The sequence below is a fragment of the Sarcophilus harrisii genome, chromosome 3, assembly GCF_902635505.1.
Source record: "Sarcophilus harrisii chromosome 3, mSarHar1.11, whole genome shotgun sequence".
Taxonomy (NCBI): Eukaryota; Metazoa; Chordata; class Mammalia; order Dasyuromorphia; family Dasyuridae; genus Sarcophilus; species Sarcophilus harrisii.
Window position 1 is genome coordinate 48302879 of NC_045428.1, and position 14088 is coordinate 48316966.

General features: G+C 35.0%; 1 pseudogene; it reads right to left on the bottom strand.

Moving 5' to 3' along the window:
* The window catches only part of LOC105750051, a 124467-nt pseudogene that overhangs the window by 24576 nt on the left and 85803 nt on the right, over positions 1-14088 (bottom strand).

Consider the following 14088-nt stretch of genomic DNA (forward strand, 5'->3'; position numbering starts at 1 on the left):
CCAGTTAAGTAGAAGAATTCAGCTATGATAAAATGATGACTTGAGGGGCTTTTTAAGGGAAATTAACTGAAATGTGAATGTCTTTATAAGCTGCAATACTTTTAAGAGATAAAACTAAAGGAAATCTTCTGTGGTTAAACATTAATATCTTGCTAATCCAGGAGCTCTCTGGTGATTTACAGCTCACTGAATATGGCTAATAAATATTCTTATCTAATGCATGTCGATAATACTGTGTGCAAATGACTGCCATTCAGCTTCAAATGAAACAGCAAGACTTCTGGGTGTGAAACTGTTCAATTATTTCATCTCAAATGAAATGAAAGAATTTCTCATATTTCCACAGACTTAGAATCTCCCTTGTAAGTCACCTAATACAGCTCCCTCGTTTTACAAATGAGGAACCTAAGATGAAGGGAAGGGACTTGACCAAAAGCACACAGGTTGTAAGAAGCAAAGAAGATTTGAATCCAGATCTTCTACTCCATTCTCAGAATCCTTTTATATTGTATCATATTGTCTTTCTCTTGTAGAGAATTATAATTTATAATTATATAAATATTATATGATCTGATTTTCCCCCTCCATCATTTATTCAACATAAAAAGCAACTGTTTATATGACCAGAATTGTACTTAATACTATATACATAGTTGGTGGATCAGACATGAATCCTGTCACCTTACTAATACTTAAGCATGTTAATTACTTACTAATACTTACAAGCATGTTAAATACTGTTAATTATTTACATGTTACTTACTAACACTGGGCATACTGTAGAAAAATGTTAAAGAAAATAATTGATATTGTGATGGTATATTGTAGAGGATCTAGAATGTAAGACAGATACAGATAGATAAAGAGATATTTGCATTCCCAGTGCCTAGCTGAGTATCTAGCACATTTGTAGTTTACATTTATTATGTGTTCACCACTTTGTGACCCCATGGACAATAGTACACCAGGTCCTTCTATCTTCCAATATCTTTTGACAACCTTATATTTATTGCTTCCATGACACTATCTACCCATCTCATCCTATGCCATCCCCTTCTAATTTTATCTTCAATCTTTCCCAACAATAGAGTCTTTTCCAATGATTCCTTTCTTTTCATTATGTGGCCAAAGTATTTAAGCTTTGACTTCTATATGTCTTTCCATTGAGTAGTCTGAATTAATTTCTTTAAGTATTAAATTGATTTAATTTCCTTTCTGTCCAAGGAACTCTCACGTCTTCTCCAGTATCACAACTTGAAAGCATTGATTCAGAGGTGCTCAGTTTTTCTTATAGTTCAACTCCTCCAATGATACATTACTACTGGAAAAGTCATTAGCTTTGACTATGCAGAACTTTATTAACAAGGTGATATCTCTGCTTTAATGTGTCATCCAGATTTGCCATAATATTCCTTTCAGGGAGCAAATATCTTAATTTCATGGCCTCAAGTCACCATCTGCAGTGATCTTTGAACCCAAGAATATAAAGTTGAGTACTGCTTCTATTTCATCTCTCTGTTCTGAAATTATGCTCCAGCACTGCTTTTCTCATCTTTTTATTGACTGAGAGATCCAGTCCATTTCTTCAAAGGGATTCTTGTCCATATTAATATATGTAATAATGGTCACCATTAAATTTCCTTGTTCCTATTTATTTAGGTTTACTGATGTTCGAGATATCAATTCCTGCTTGACCACATCCAAATTACATTGTTTCAGAAATCTTATTACAGATTCCTGTGCAATGTGGGTCTTTATAGCATTGAACATTCCCTTTATTACCTAACACATCTACAGCTATGCTACCTTTCAGTTTTGGCCCAACCACTTCATTAATGGCTCATTAATTCAACCACTTCATTAATACTAGAACTACTTTTAGTTTTTCTCTGCTCTTCCCCAGTAGGGACTGGATAACATCTGATCTGAAGGATTCATGTTCCAATGTCATATCTTTATCATTTTAGTATAAATCCTGGTATTTTCTAGGAAAAGATAATAACGTGACTTGCCATTTCCTTCTTCATTGGGTCATCTTTAGTCAGAACTCTCCATTATGCCTTGTCTTGGATAGCCCTATACAACATTTCATAGTTTCATTGAGCTATGCAAGTCCTTCCAGGAGGACAAGGCAATATTCCAGAAAAGAAATACAGTACATAGCACATAGTATTTGTAAATGCTAGAAATAGTTATTGATTAAGTGATTGATTGATTGTGGGAATGGGGAACAGTGGGGAAAGGGAAGAAGTATTTTTAAAGTACCTACCAGATACCAGGTTCTATGCTAAGGGCTTTACAGATATCTCATTTGATTTTCAAAACAATCAAAACATCGATGCTTTTATTATTCCTATTTTACAGGACAAGAACTTGAAGCAAATGAAGACTGAGTGTTTTGTCCTGAGTCACACACCTAGTAAATATATGGTTCGGAATTTTAACTTTGGACTTCCTGCTTTCCATGCTCTATCTTCTGAGCCATATAATTGCTTCTTAATTGGAAAGGTATAGATCATTGTAAAGAGCCTCTGAAATCTCTTCTTCTTTTTTTTTTTTTCTTTAATGTGAGTTTTCCCACAACTGATACAAATTGTAAAATCTCCACACAAAGTTTAGGTTTTCATTTGGTTGGTTGGATGTTTCGTGTTGCTTTCTTTGGTTTTGAGCTCTGATGGGTGATTTTATCACATACTTTAGCAGCCATCTCATCCAACCCATTCTTAACCAAGCAATCCTTCTACTAACACAGATCTGTGCTTTCTCCACAGCTTGTTCAGGTTTGAGCTATGTAGGTCCTTTCCTCTTTTTTCCTTTTCTTTTCCACTTTGGGATACAGATCTGGTAGTGGTATTATTGGGTCAAATTGCTTTGCATTGACTAATTTTTACATATTTAATACCTCCTCAGGGGAATTTAAGTTTCTTGTGGGTACAAACAGGTATGGCTTTGTATCCTCAACAACTAACACAATATTTTGTACCTAAAACATGCCTAATACATTTTGCTGAATTTAAATTTGAAAAAGTCCTATTCTATTTGAGTATTAGTCTTACTTTATTCCTTCTTATACTTTTTTTTCCTTTTGATCTGTTTCCTCTTTTTCAACTATGACTAATACTGAAATATATTTTACATGATAGTACATGAATAAACTAAATCAAACTGCCTACCTTCTTTGGAAGAGGGAAGGGAGGGAGAAAGGGAAAAAATAATCTCTGGAATTCAAAATCTAGTAAAAGTGAATGCTAAATTGTCTTGTCATGTATGTGGACAATAAAAAAGTAAAATAAAATAGTATTACATAAAAAAGAAGAAAAAGAAAGGTAGAGACTCTGACATCTCCATTCTTCCAGGCTCTCAGCTTTATAATCTTAGAATAATCTTTGACTTCTCACTTGTCCTCTCCTTACATAGCCACTCAGTTGCCAGATCTTAAAGTTTCAGTGTCTGTACTTCTCATCCCTGATCCTTTCTCTTCACTCACCTTGGATCTTAATTTAGACAATCATCCCTTCTACCCCAGATTAGCATATTACAATAGTATATTAACTAGTCTCCAAGCTACATGGGCCTCCACATTATAGTTCCTCCTACATATTCTTGCACAATATTTTTTTAAGACCAGATGTGACTCCCCTAATCAGCTTACTCCAGTGACTTCTCATCCCTATGAAGATAAAATTCAAACTCCACTGTTTGGCATTTAAAGAGTTCACAATCTGGTCCAAATCTATCTTTCTAGCTTCATTGGACAAATAATCCTCCCTACTGTGAGATTGAGTCAAACTAGTCTTCCGTCTTCCTCATACATGATACTCCAATTCCTGTTTCCAAGCCTTTCTGACTCAAGTCTGTATTTCATTTCCTCTTTACTTCCACTTCAGAGTCACTCCTTTTCTTCAAGACATAGCTCAAGGCTGAATAAGTTGTAGTATATGAATGGGATGCAATACTATTGTACTGTAAAAAATGATAAGGGGAATGTTTCAGAAAAAAACTATGAATATTTATATGCAGTGATGTAAAGTGAAACGAACAGAACCAAAACACTGTACATAGTGACAGAAACACAGTACTAGTGATCAACTTAGGTTTTCGGATCAATACAATGATCCAATACAATTCCAAATGAAAAATCTAACCCATATGCAGAAAGAGAACCAATCTGATCTGAGTGCAAAATGAAGCATATATTTTTAATTATTTTATTTTTCTCACTTTTTTTGCAATATGGCTAATAAGAAAATACATTTTGCATGACTTCATATGTATAATTGGTATCATATTGCTTGATTTCTCACTGAGTAAAGGAGTTGATTTAGAAAGGGAGAGAACTTGGAATGACAAAATATAAAAAGAATGTCAAAGTAAATTCTATCTGTGTGTTTGACAATTCAAGGACAGCACTCTGAATGAACGAATGAAGATACGACTGAATAGTAAGTGCAAAATATTATGCCAAATACTAGAAATACAAATAGAAAAGTCAGTCTCTGCTGTCAGGGAACTCACATTCTAATGGGAGAGACAACACATATGGAAGGTTTCAGTTGAAAATCAGGTGAAAAAGTCCTATGATCTTTAGGCAGTAGTGTCAAACAGCTAGTAATGCCTTCCCTTTAATGTCATTCCCATTGATAAAATCATGTTAGTTTCAGATATAGATCCACTTGAAAGTACCAAAGATCTTGGTTTTAAAAAACCCCTTTATTTTCTGGGTCTTCAGTAGATGTGGCTGCAATCCCTGTTGGAGGAGTTACAAGAGTCATCTCAGGGGTTGCTCACCAGGATGATGTCTGTGGACAGTGAACTGGAAGTACTGCTAACTCCATCAAAGTCTGAAAGTAAATGGTGGTCAAGGTCATGGTTGACCAGGTTTCTGCATAAATTCTTTCCTAATACTACTTCCCAGCAGTACTTCCCAGAACCCAAATTGCCTTTTACATAACTACTTTGAATGTATTTGCATGTATTAACCATATCTTTATTCTGCATATACTCTTATGTGTACTTGTTTTATTTCCCATTAAAACATAAACAATTTGAATGTAGCGATGACTCCATTCTTCTCTAGGTACTCATAGGGCCTAGCACAGTGCCTACTGTTTAATAAATACTCACTTGTTGATTCACTGAGCAGAACAGAGCCTTGAAGAAAGGCAAGAATTCTGAGAGTCTGAATGAAGAAGGGAGGATATTTTTAGGAAAGACTGGCCAAAACAATATGTTTTTGTTATTCCAAAATCTGAAGTGTGGGATGCATTGTCAAGTTCTAGGACCAGTTAGCGGTCCAGTTTGGCTGAAATGACCATTGTACAAAAATAAGTAATGTGAAATGTCTGGGGAAATAGGTGAGAATTAGATCATATTAAACCTTAAATGTGAGAACAAAGGATTTTGAATTCCATCTGGGAAGCAAAAGGGAGTCTCTGAAGGCTTCTGAGCCATGGTGATACCCATCCATTAGAAAGAATTTTTTAAAAGATATGGGGAGAATGAATTTAAAAAAAAAACAAGGTAAAAGTAAGATCAGTTAAGAGGGGATTACAATAAGCCAAGTTAGAAATGATGAGGTTAGGATGGGAATTAAGGTATGGCTATGTACATTGACAGAAGGCAGCAAGTACAAGGGATTCTGTGAGTGCAAATTCAAGATGACCTATCATTAAATGTATCTGCAACATTAGTGAAAGGAAAGAAATCAATTCTAGTGTTATGAACCTGAGTAAGTGGAAGACAGTGCCTTCTGTAGCACAAGAAAATTTGGAGGAGGTTAGAATTTTTAGTGGTAAAGATGAGTTTACTTTGCAACATATTGAGTATAAGATGTTGAAGGGACATCCAGATGGATATGCTCAACATAGAATAGGTAATAGGGAAATGGATTTAGTATAAAGAGTTGTAGATACAGAATTTTCCAAAATCTCTTTTTCTTAATCTTGAATCCTTTTTAAAAGTGATATATCTATAAATTCCAAGCATTCAAAAATGAAGAATTAACTTTTACCATGGAAATTACAATATTGTTCAGGGCTAAGTGATCTTCCATTCCCAACTAACCAGTTTGAAAGTCATTTTCATGTTCCCTTAAAAATTTTCCCCACTTTGATAAACTATTGGAAGTATTACTTGTATATCATGTGGTCTAAATTCTTCTAAGTATTTTTGGAAATGCAGAATATATACATACATACATATATATATATATATATATATATATATATAATTAGGCCTTATTCCTCAAAGAACTTATAACTAACTTGTCTACAACACAGATGAAACAACCACAAATAATGCAATACAGAACAACAAAATACAATAAATTATGTGGCACAAATAATATAGGGATATAAAAAAGGAAAACTAGTGAGGCCTGGTGTAGTTGGGAAGGTTTCATGGAAGAGATAATAAATTTATGCCTTGAAAGGATGGTTGGATTTAGAGAGTATACAGATAAGAAATTCTAGATAAAAGGAGTAATATGAAAAAAAAAAACATGATGCAAGACTGCATATGACAGGAAGAGATCCATCATTTAGAGAAATTATTTTGAAGGCTCATGAGTAATAAAGTTTGACTTTCAGGGACCTTCATAATCTGGCCAGAGGAGCCATTCAAGTTTTTTGAGCCATGGAGTAAGAGACAAATTAGGTAATTAAGCAAGATTTGTCTAGAAGTGATGTACAGAAAGGACACAGAAATGGCAGAATCTAAAGTCAGATTTAAACCAGGTTTAAAACCATTGAAATAATTCAGGTGTAAAATAATGAAGTACTGAACAAAAGTGACAGTGATAAAAATGAAGAAAATGGGACAAATAGAAGGTATTTCAAAAGGAAAAAATGAAAGAACTGTTTGGTGAGTTGGATATAGAAAATGAAGGAGAATAATGATTCAAAGATGATTCCAAGCATTTCAGGCTGGATGCCTGGGATAATGGAGATACCATTGATAGAAACTTAGAATCTGGGAGTGGGAGCTGATTAGAAGAGGAAGATGATGAGTAACATTTTTGACAGGTTGGTTTTGAAGTGACAATGAAATGAAATGAGCAAATGAAAACATCTCTAATATGGCTGGAAATAAATGATTGCTCAGATGAAATAGTAGGAGTTTGGGAACAAGTGGTATAGAAAAAAAAAAGATGTCATAGTCAAATGCACATCTTTGAATCTGTGGAAGATAATATAGAGAAAAGTGATGCAAAATGCAAGGGCTCAGCTCAGGAGCACAACCAAACCTGTGAAGAGAGTCAGTCAAGCAAAGAAAAAAGGATGTCCCAGAATTAAGAGGCACATAAGGTGAAAATATCATGTAGATTAGCACATGTAAAAACGTACAACTTTTGTGGAAAAATAGTAAATGAGGAGAGTCTATTTCCAGTGAGTAATTTCCTATCCCACACTAGGTTGATTGGTAATCTATAAAAGGGGCTTTTGAAAAGCCATCTCACCATCTCACCATCAAAAATGCAAATTATCCTTTTTGTTATTAATTTTTTGGCATGAGAGAAATTTGGCAGAAATGTTTTTGGATCTTTTCCCAATCATCTCTGTGGTACTGGTTTTAGCCTGGGTTAATGATAATTTTCCACTACAAGATTAGATAATAAGAAGGCTTTCAAAATTTCCACTGTGGGGAAGGAGAGACATAAACATCTTTAATTCATTCTTGACCCCTTTCCACTAACAGAAGTAAACTAGCTGGGAATATTAGCCACTATGAATCTATTGCCCTGCCTGTTTTCAACTCCACTGAACCAGATTCCCTTCCCAGAACAAGCTCATCACTTCTAAACTCACCACGCTGATGTTAACTTAGACTGGATGGACACCACCTCTTCTCCCCTCTTCTTTGTCTGGAAGGGCAGAAGGCAGAGTCCTTCTACCAAAGTCCTCACAATGCCTTCTTTTAGAGAGGGCAGACACTAGACTCTCAGATAATTTCACTTGCATTTGTTGCCCTGCCTGGTTTGAAGACCCACAGAATAAGAGTCCCTCGGTACCCTCTGATGTTCTATGTCCCCTTTTCCTATTTGCTTTTGTATGCTATCTCCTTTTTTTAGATTTTAAGCTCATTGAGGGCAGGGGCTCTATTAATTGTATCCCCAATGCTTATCATAGTGAACCTAGTATGTCACAGATATTTAATAAATGTTTATTGGATTGTCACCAATAAAATATGTGCCACACACTTTTTCTATATTCTTGTCAGGTCTTTAATTCTATGCATGCTGTACTACTGTTGCATCCTTGCAACTCACACCACTCCAAAAAAAAGGTAGGAAGTAAATTCCCTAAGGACAGGGACTATCATGGGATTGTGATTGTATCTTCATAATTTAACCCAAAACCTTGCAACCAAACACAGCATGCTAGGTATCAGAGAGAGAGAGACAATAATAAAATGTCGTATTATATGAGATGCTCAAGAAATGTTCGCTTGATAAATTGAATTGAAAGAGAATTGAGATGAATGAATATCATGAGAGATCGTTACTGGGTAATTAATAACCAATTAATTAGACTAGTTGAAAATAAATTGATTATCAATGCTTTGCCTTAAACATTTTTGAAAAGAAATGCCCCTGATAGGAAAAATCGCCCCTGACTGGTGAACAATTGATGATGGGATAGACTTTCAAATGAAAGCCATCAGCCTATCCTGCTGAGAATGTGGCTGGATTAACCACCTCTGGCAATCTGGACAAAGAATCCATCTCAACACAGACCACTCTGATTGGTTTTCTCTTTCATGAGCTGATGAGCTGGATCACCCTTAACTCTAATGGAAGGATGCAAAGGTATAGACTTGATACTTTGGGGCTGAGATTCACCTAGATTATATGCGGTGTTTATACTCTAAATGGAAGAAGGTTTCCTAGATGGATAGGGTCCTGCCCAAGAACAAGGAGCATATTACCAGAGCATTTGGGCAATCTCATCCCTTGGCACTGTCCTTCAGAGACTGACTGATTGACTGCCTTACAGGGGTTGATCCCTGAATGAGGAAAATAAAAGAGAAAAAGTCCTAATTCTAATTTAATTATTGGTTATTTGTATAACTTCTATCAAAGTGAAGCAAGTTATAATGTCAATAAATATCAAAATCATCTAATCTATTATGGAATATAAATGAGAATGCCTTAGAATCATCCATGTTTCAAATATAATAAGTATTTTTTTTTAAGAAAAAGGCTTGGATGACATCTTTGAAATGGCTGTGATTTTTCTAAAACTCAGATCCCACCATATCAACTCTTCTACTCAATGAATTCCAATGGCTCCCTATTACTTCTAATATTTGGCATTTAAAGTTTTTTTTTTTGTTGTTGTTGTTTTGGTTTTTTTTTTTTTACAACCTGGTCCCAATATGATTTTCTACTCTCCTTCCTACACACACTATCCTTTATTTCAAAAGGCCTTCATATGGTTCTTAATACATGGAACTCTATGCCTCTGCACTAGTGACATTCTTATACTACATAGTACTCTTATCCCTGCCTCTTAGAAGTTCCGATTTCCTTCAGGAGTTTGTCTGTGTCACATCCCAATTCCAGACCAATTCCTGAAACCTAAGGAGTAAAGCACTATTTATCCAACGGGTTTTGCTCTACTGATAGATTTTCTAGATTTTGTTGTTATTTAGTTATTTTTTCAGTTGTTTCTGACTCTTCGTGATCCTATTTCAGAGGGGGTTTTTTTGTCAAGGATAGTAGAGTGGTTGGCCATTTTCATCTCTAGCTCATTTTAGAGATGAGGAAACAAAGACAAACAAAGTTAAGTGACTTCCCCAAAGTCACATAGTACATCATTTCAAACACTATCTATAAAATCCTTCTTCCTGTCCCCAACTCCAAAACTTGGCTCCTTTCTTGGTTTGTCTCTTTTCCTTTGTATAATAGAAATGTTCCCATTTTTAAAATGTATGGAAAGTCTCAAGGAATTCACAACTCACAGTCCCCAATTTAAATAGATACTGTTTTGTCTATTTTCAGAGAAGCACACAAAGACGGTAGGAGAAAAAAAAAACCCCAGCAGATTGGTTCTTGTACTTTGTAGTTACTTAGATGAGGAATTAGATAACTCCAGCAAATTTGGCTCATTAAAGTCTCAGGCTACACCACCAGCCCTCCAGCTATTCCAGAAGATGGATGCAGAGAAGCCAGTTAATCTATTGCACTGTTTGCCACCTCACCCTCACATTCTGTAAGATCAGCAGGAGAATGTTTGGTATATGAGCAGTACTTAAAAAAAAAAAAAAGTATATCTAGGCCATTTGAACAATGAAGACAAACAATTCACTTTAAACAGACTCCTGGAGAGGAAAAAGCCATCTTTTCAATCTGAATCTTGAAATCTTTTCTTGGAATGGTCAAATAAACGAAAAGTGATTATGTTTTTCAGTGTACAACAAATGCAAACCATTCCCCCCCGCCCCCATTGCTTATTTCCAACATATGAGGACAAATACCTTATATGAGGCAAATTTACGCAGATCTTTTCTCTGAATTTTCTGATGATTTTCTCTGATAGATTATGCAATAAACTGCTGGTTTATGTTGAAATGATTAAGCTGAATAGTTGTGGACAGAATAACTGCATGGCTATAATTAGGATGTTTCTTTTATATTTATAAATTTTGGGGGAAAGGATTGTGATACAATCTGTGACCTGCACTGAACAACCACCTCTAGACACATGCAGGTTCTTCATTTGATACAATAGAGAAGATATCCACCAATGTTTCTATTTGTAGAGATGGGGCTGAATGTAATTCACAGTGAAGATAAATAAAGTCCACACTGTGTCCAGCTGGCCCTCAGCTTTCCAGGTCCAGACCTTCAGTTAAGCAAGTTTGCCCACTGGGATGATCAGAGTCTGATTCAATTCATGCTGACCATATCCAAAGGAAATATAGAAATCCAAATGCTAATTTAATCATTTCCAGTGTGTTTCATCAGAGACCAAATTGTTTGCATGTGGTATTTCAATGCTGTGATGCCAAAAGAACAATTAAAAAAATTGTTTGATATGGAATTAGTAATAACAATAGTTGCCATTTATAAAATACCTATTGTGTGCCAGTCACTTTGCTAAGCACTTTGGAAATTTTATCTCTTTTGATACTCATGACAACTCTGGGAAGAAGGTGCCATTATTATCCCTATCTTACATTTGAAGAAACTGAGGTAGGCAGAGGGGAGGTAGCTAAAGATCACACAGCTAATAAGTGTCCAAGGCTTGATTTGAACTCAGGTCTTTTTGACTCCAACTCTAGATCTCTATATACAGTCCATCACTTCAGTTTAAAAACAATTTATAGGGGCAGCTAGTTGGTGTATTGGATAGAGCACCAGCCCTGAAGACAGGAGGACCTGGTCTCAGACACTTAACACTTCCTGGCTGTATGATCCTGGGCAAGTCACTCAATCCCAATTGCCTCAGCAAAAAAAAATTTTTAAAAAAAACCATTTATATGGCATGTTAAAATTTGCAAAGTACATTTCATATATATATATATATATATATATATATGCATGGATATATGAAAGCATATACACATGTATGAATGAATACATATTATATATACATATATATAATATATTTTATATACTTTCATATTAGAGATTGTCATATCAATTGTGCTTTAGAATGACTTTTTTTCCTTGTGATATTTGATGGAGGGAGTGATGTTTCGTATTTTTAATCTCACACAAAAACCTTTTCTGCATAACAATGTAGGGTGAGTTAGTGGGGGGAAGATTTTTTGTAAATCTTAATAATGGACGACCCTTCTTGCTGGGCTAGTGATAAAAAGTGTCTTTTCTTGGACTTGGATTCCTTTAATCTCTTTCTGCATTTTTCCCAGTATGAGGGAGGCAGAATTTTTTCATACAGTGACAAAATGAATGATAAGATTCTTTGCTCCTTAAATCTCTTGGAGCTTCCTTGATGCTTGGCAAAGCTTTGGCACAATTTGAATAGCCCAGATATTATCAGCTAGGGGCATGATAAAAGTAGAAAAGAACAAAATGAAAAGCTAACCATGTGTTTATCCCTGCCAGATGTCTCAGTGGGATTTGTGGACCATATGAAAAGCACACATCCTGCACACTGGGACAGTGAGGAGGTACAAAGCAGTTATTTGACCTCACTCAGCTTGGAGCAGGGACTAGGACACTGTTGTGAGTAGGAAAGAGTTGTAGCTTTTTGTAATAAGGAGGTGGCAGTCCCACTGTTCTTTACTTTCAACAGATTTCAGCCTGAGTATCCTGGTAAGTTGTGAGTACTACATTTAAGGAAGGATCCTGATAAACATGAGAACATTGAAAAAGAACAACCAGGAGACTTTAAGAGTCTTAAGTCATGACATAGACAAGTTCATTGTAGAAAATTGGGATAATTATCTAGAAGAGAAAATTATCTTTGTCTTCACAACTTTGAAAGACTGTCTTGTGAAAGGAAAATTGTCCTTTCTCTCTTTGGACACAAAAGTAGAAGCAGAAGTACTAGAAGACATTTTAACAGAAAAAAGAAACTTCCAAATGATTTGAGCTGTCCAAAAAGGCACTGAGTTGACAAAGGAGGTCGTCAGTTCCTTCTCAGTGAATTTTTCAAGCAAAGACTGGATGACTTTTCATTAGGTGTGTCATAATAGAGATACTTGGGAATGGGGACAGGATGTGGCTTGTTCTACATAGCCACTAAGGTCCATCCAAATTTCAAAATTTTGTGATTATGAATATGTAATTTTTTAAAAATGCCTGGGAAATGTAGAGATGGACAAAGCAGCTGGGAACTATATAGCTATCTTTAAAATTAATGTGTGGAACGAATATCCATTTCCATGCTTTCTAAATTAATATAGATTATATTTTATAAAGAATAATGAAATTAGAAAAAAAGTAGAAAGGAATGAGCAATTGTACCTAAGGATTTCCCCTGACACCTGCCAAAAGTGCTTTAAAGGAGGATAATTCTGTAAAAGAGAGTATCTGATTCCTATAGTTCTAAGATGTCTTATGTAAAGAATGGAATGTATAATGTAAATATTGAGTTTTAAACTTAATGTGAAATGAAAGTAGATACTCTATTTCCCTTAAAGATCTTCCATTTGAAAGGAAATTGAGAACATAAACATGGGCAATGGAAATGAGAGGAGTGTTATGTGACTGTTATTTTTTTTAAATTCTGGATTTTAATCTCTTCCAAAACTAGATGATTCATACACTATGACTATATGTACAAACATGTTTATATGCAATTCACCCAGGCAGCTAGGTGACATAGTGGATGGAATGCCAGACCTGGAGTCAGAAGACTCATCTTCCTGAATTCAAATCTGGCCTCTTAGACATGTAACTAGCTGTGTCACCCTGGACAAATGATTTAGCCCTCTTTGCTTTAGTTGCCTCATCTATGATATAAGCTGGAGAAAGAAATACAAACCACCCCAGTATCTTTACCAAGAAAACGGAAAATAAAATGACTGAATAACAAAAATAATACATATTCTAGCTAAGAAATAGAAATTGAGGGAGGAAGAGGATAGAGAAGAGTCAACAAAAGAGTTAATTTGAAATCTTGGGATAAAATATTATAAAAAGTAGAAACTTCTTTAAAATTAATTTATTTTTAATACATATTGCTTTTTTGTCTTTAGTAAAATTATTTATTTCTAATATACATTATGAATCATGTTGGGATAGAAAAATCAAAACAAAAGAGAAAAACCATGGGAGGAAAAAAAAACATAAAAAAAGAAGTGAACATAACATATATTGATTTACATACAATCAATTATTCTTTCTCTGGGTGCAGATGGCATTTTCTGTCCAAAGTCTATTGGCATTGCTATGGATCACTGAACCGCTAAGAAGAACCAATCTTTCATAGTTGATCATCGCACAGTCTTGCATACAATGTACACTGAGTACAATGCATTCCTGGTTCTCTTCATTTTGCTCAGCATCAGTTCATGTAAATCTTTCCAGGCCTTTTAAATCAGCTTGTACATCATTTTTTTATAGAACACTAATATTCCATTTCCTTCATATGCCACTTATTTAGCCATCTTCCTGTT